The sequence below is a fragment of the Acinonyx jubatus genome, chromosome C1 (assembly GCF_027475565.1).
Source record: "Acinonyx jubatus isolate Ajub_Pintada_27869175 chromosome C1, VMU_Ajub_asm_v1.0, whole genome shotgun sequence".
Lineage (NCBI taxonomy): Eukaryota > Metazoa > Chordata > Mammalia > Carnivora > Felidae > Acinonyx > Acinonyx jubatus.
In genome coordinates this window covers 161,544,717-161,550,000 of record NC_069381.1, presented here as the reverse complement: position 1 = coordinate 161,550,000, position 5,284 = coordinate 161,544,717, and positions in this window count along the sequence as shown.

Genomic DNA, 5,284 nt, shown 5'->3' with positions numbered 1-5,284 from the left:
CGTGGCCCAGCGTTCACCCTCCGAGAGACTCTGGGCGGGCCGGATGGGTAAATCTGGAAGCCTCTGGAGACCCCTTGGTTCCTCCAAGCCGCACCAGAAAACGACTTAACTTATTCCTGAGGTGGGGGCTGCAGGCGAAGGGATTTAATGAGCCCTTTGGGGAGAGCTGAGTCAAGGAAGCTGGTGACTGCGCTGTTTGCATCCCCATACCGAAACTGTTTGGCAGCTTTTCTGTGGGTGTTGGTGGGAGGCTAGCCCAAGTTCCACCCTGGAGTGGAAACTTCGGGAGGGCAAGGTTAGGCCTCATATTCTAAGTCTCAATCTCCTTCCCTTCTCCCTGCATAAGCAGCGCTGGTTTGCCGACCCCGATCGCCACGCCTGACTCAAGTTCTCTCAGACAAGATCAAGGCCCCAGGACAGAAGGCTTTGTGGGGAGACAGGAAGATTAAAGTGGGGGTTCCACTGGGACCTCGTTACATTCGATTGTCCCAATCCCCTCCCCCCCCCCTTTTTTTGTATCTTGGGCAGTTAACATATAAGTCCTTTCATTTTCCAGATACTGTCAAAAGCCCTTTGGTATATTAACTCATTTAAATTTCTCCACACCTGTACGATATGGTTTCTACTATCACCTCCATTTTACTGAGGGTAAACTGGCTCTGTGGTTCAGTCCCGCGCGTCCCAGACTCTGGCTTCGTGATCTCAGCCTCCCGGCTAAGCTGTCCTAGGAGGCTGGGCCTCAAACGGTGACAGGGGCAGCTCCAGGCTGGGGAGCTGCCCTCCGAATGGCGTGCACCCCTGGGGGGACCTGCATTTGTGCTGACCAAACAGGAAGGGTCCTGGCCCTCTAGAACGGTCAGAAGGTTGCGGCTTGGGTGAAGGCAACCGGGGGCTGCAGAGGCGGTGTGGGATGGGGTGGCCTCTCCCTCCCCACTCACGACCCCATCTTGGGGGTCTCTCCCGGGCAGGTCCATCCCTCCTTTGGGCGGGCCAGCTTCTTGAAGGGCTGCCCGGATCGCAGCTTCGAATCCCTGAAGGGGTTCTGATTTCTCAAGTTCAGCCCTGGCCGGGCGCGCAGCCCGGCGACTCGGCAGCCAGGAGGTGTCCACCCAGACTGTGCCCCCTCCATTCCGCGCTCCGTGCGGAAGACCAGGCGCAAGGGCACGGGAGGGTGGCCGGCGTTTCTGTGAGGCCAGAGGGCCGCGCGAGTGGAGCTGGGCGCGGGGGGGGGGGGGGGGAGGGGGGCAGACGGGTCGCGTCTGCGCTCGGCAGGGGCGCGAGGCTCCAAGGCCGCCGCAGGGGGACGCCCCGCGGACCCCGCTGCTCCCCGCCCTCCCTCCGCGGGGGTCGGGGCCGCTGCAGGAGGAGCCAGGCGGTGTTTGCCGCCGCGGGCGGAACCTGAGGAACGCGTGATGCCGGCGGTTTCCAAGCCGGTTCCGCCGAGGCAAAGCAGCCAGGAGGAGAACGGAACGAGGCCGGGGGCTGGGGGGGGGGGGGGGGAGAGGCGTAAAGGCTGCAGTCTCGCCAGCGAGTTAGTGCTCGCCCTTCGCCTGCGTGACCCTCCCTCCCTCACACCCCAGGCATTCCGCCTAGGCCTCTCAGCCCCGCGGACGGTCCGGGTCACCCGGGGGCGGGGGCGGGCGCTTTGCGGACGTGGATTACCAACACTCAGACGCGCGGGCCCAGGAGTGGCGAGGGGAGGGCAATGTCTGTCCAGGTCCCGGCCAGGCCACCTCTGAGTGTGTCGCGGACAGCCCTGCTGGCTGAACTGCAGGAGGCTCCTAGGGGCGAGTGCTAGGTCAGCAAAGGGCTCAGCCGGGCTCCCAGCCCCGCGCGCCGCCTCTCTGACCCCCCAGCCTGTCCCGAGAGAGGCCACGTGAGGTCCAGGGGGGCCTTTCGGGGACACTCCATCAGCTTCTCGGGTCCCCCAACTCCCTTGGCAAACTTCCTTGATTTCTTCCCCTTCCCCCTCAGGGACTCCCGTTTTTTCCAAGAATTGGTCTCAACTTCGATGGAGGGCAAGCACTAGGATTTTGTTCAGGATCTCTAGAACCATGCACAGAATAGAGGCTTAAGAAATGTTGATTGAACGAATGGATACATAGGGGGAACGGAGAAGAGGCCCAGGGCTGCTGATGGGAGGGTGATCCGAGATGCGGGCCAGCAAGGCCATAGAGATTCAATTCCTGGGGGAGGAAAGCAGGGGTCAGGAAACGCCTGCCCTAACTGCCACCGTTAGTCGTTAGTCCGTTAGTCATTAGTCGGGAGGCGAAGGATGGAGGGCCTCCCCAGAGGCAGTGACTGGTTAGGTGCAGTCCCCAGCTGGGGAAGCACTCCTACCCAATGCAAAAGGAATGGACCAGAAACTGCACAGGCCCCTATGCCCCACAGATCTCTACAGGAGAGAAAAATGGGAAAAATTTGACCAGATCGGCAAGCAGAGAAAAGAGCCCCAGGCCTGCAGAGTTGAGGGACCTGGGCCCAGAAAGGCCCCCAAAACAGTGACAGAGTAGCGTCTGGGGCAGATTGATGATGGAGGCAGCCGGGAGGCTGGGCAGAGACAGCATCAGACTCAGGGCCAGTAAGGCCCAAGGTAGGTCCAGGCCTGAGGACACACAGGACAGAGCTGCAACGTCAAGGTGTCAGGCAGTGGGCTCCAGATCTGGGAACTAGTTGGTGTGGAGGGGAGGCAGGGGCAGGGGCACAGGGCCTGGTCATCTGTAGGCCTCTAGACCTAAGGGTGCTGTGGGAAATCTTGCAGACTCAGGTTCTAACTAACCTCTTCCCTCCCACAGCCTCAACTTCCCCAAGGTGGGAGGCTGTATAGCCTCCTGGTTTGAATACCTTCTCTGTCATTAGTTGGTGGTCTGACCACAGGCAAGTTACTGGTCCTTTTTGGGCCTCAAGTTCCTCATCTGTAACATAGGGATAGTCCTACCCTAATGGATATTGGGAAGATTGAGTTCGTATGCGTAAAGCTCACGCTAGAGTTTAAAGTTCTATTAGTCATTCTGGTTAATAGGAAGGAGCGGTGAGTCTGCAGACCCCGTCTGGCTCCCTTCCTCCGGCACCCTCACCCTCCCTTGCCACTGCTCCCAGGAGCCCCAAGGCCGAGGCCAGTCCACCAAATGCTCTGCCCCAGAGCCTCAGTAGGTCCAGGCCTGGGTGGAGTCAGGTAGTGGGTAGGGCAGGGTGGGAGGCACCGGGTGCAGGCTGCTTTGCTTCCAGAAAAGCAAAAAGGAAGGGAAAGACCTTATCTTGAGTATTCTCTACATCCCTGGCCCCGTGCTAGGCATGAGGAAAGCAAAGGGAAAACAAGAGGAAAAAAGCAAGTCTCTTACTTCATTTAATCCTCGCAAGGAGTAACCTGCCTGCATTCTGCATTATTCCCATTTCATAGCTGAGAAAACGGAAGCTGAGAGTGGTGAAGCAACTTGCCCAAGGCTACACAGCTAAAACACCCAGAGCCAAGATTGGAATCCAGATGAGGTAAATCTGTCCCTAGGTTGCAAGTCCTCAGCCCAGTGCCCCCTCCTACTTGCCCTGCCCCTCCCCCCAGCAGTGCCCCTGGAAATCCTCCCAGCATTTTGTTGATGAGTGACCTGGGAGAACCAAGGGATCAGGGAGCCCTGCAGGCCACATTCTACCTCCTTCACCAACACTTGCCACTTTCCATCCTCTAAAATTAAAGCAGTGGGATGTCAGACACTTTTTGGCTAGAGCTCAGGTAAATGATCACCAGATCTCTGCATCTCAGAGATGCAGATGTTCTGTAAAATGGGTATAATAATAGAAACTTGTTTCATTTGCATTGTTGAGCAGCTTGCTTAAGAAAATAAAGCCCTTTCAAGTTTGCTTGGCACGTAGTCAACGTTCAGTAAATAACAGTCATTGTGGTTAATTTTCCTGTCTTCCCTGGCCAGGCGGGAGATCTGGTGTGGGCCCTGCACGTCAGTTTCCAGTAGGAGCCTCCCTGGCAGCTTTTGAAATTTATGGGCAGGACTAGGGCTGCGCCTGGTGAGCACAGGGCCGGTCTCAGGTGTGGGATCTCCACCGGCGACCGGGCCTTTGGGCTGCCTGCCTTGGTGTTGACGGCTTGATGGGCGGTCTTCCCGTCAGGTGGAGTGACAGTGTTCTTAAAAGCACGGTGGCCCCAGATGCCTGGGGGTGCGGGGAGGGCCCAGGATGGAACGGCACTTTCCACCCCACCTCCAAAGCATCCTGGGAGACCTACAGAAGCGGACCCTGACCTCCTGCACGTGGGGACGCCCAACGCAAGCTATCCTTAGGAACCGTTGGGACGTTGGGTTTCAGGTGAGGGAGAAAGGCTGACCCAGAGAACTGAGGCCACTGGCTGAGCCAGTTAAGCGCAGGCTTAAGCTTCTGGAATCTTCTGTTGAAATCTTAGTTTCTCCGCGTGGGAAACGGACCTCTATATCTGCCTTCCTTATGAGACTCTTGAAAGCCTGCAATCAGACATGCTCCCGCTTGGCCTAACCCAAGTCCTGCCTGCAAGTGTCTTTTTAGTACGTCATTGGAGACTGAACCCAGAGAAGTCGTGTGCATCGGAAACTTTGACACTGTGAAAACGGAAAAGTGGCAGACCTCACTTGTGGTTCCGGAGTCCCGGCCCGCCTCTTTGGCGGGTGACTCGCCCCATTTCTGCCCTCTGCCCTCGTTGCTGTGCACGCCTGAGCTCTCTCCAGCGCGTAGCTCCCCGCGCGGTTTGTGGGGCTAGAGAACAGGGACGGTGGCCTCGTGGGGAAAGGGCGGAAGTCCAGATGCTCAGGGACTTGGCCCCAGAAGTGGCGAGCTGCCCCGCTGAGAGTCCTGCATTCGCCACCTGGTGCTCGCGGGTCCGGCCCGCGGGGAGCTCGCATTGCGGCAGGTTTGAGAGCCTGGAACTGGCAGAGTGCCGCCCGGGTGCCTCGACTCTCCCCAGGCCAGCGAATCCTGACCCGCTGCGGCCTCGCAGGCCCAGAAGGCGGACAGGACCGCGGGCGGGATCCTAGTACCCCTGATGTCGAGCAGGGCCACGCCTCCTGGTTTATACCGGCTTCCAGACTCAAGGCACCGGTGAAAATCAACGACCGCTTCCAGTCTCTCACACAACTCTGTCCCTGAGAGTTAGTGACCTTGTAGGGCCGGATTTTTTTTTTTTTTTAAGAGAAAGGAAAGGAAAATAAACGTTGGTTTTGGACCTGATGGGCATTCCTACTCCCACGGCGGCCTCAGAAGCTAAAGAAGGTCACAGACGCTCTCCAATCTCACACACCAGGGGATG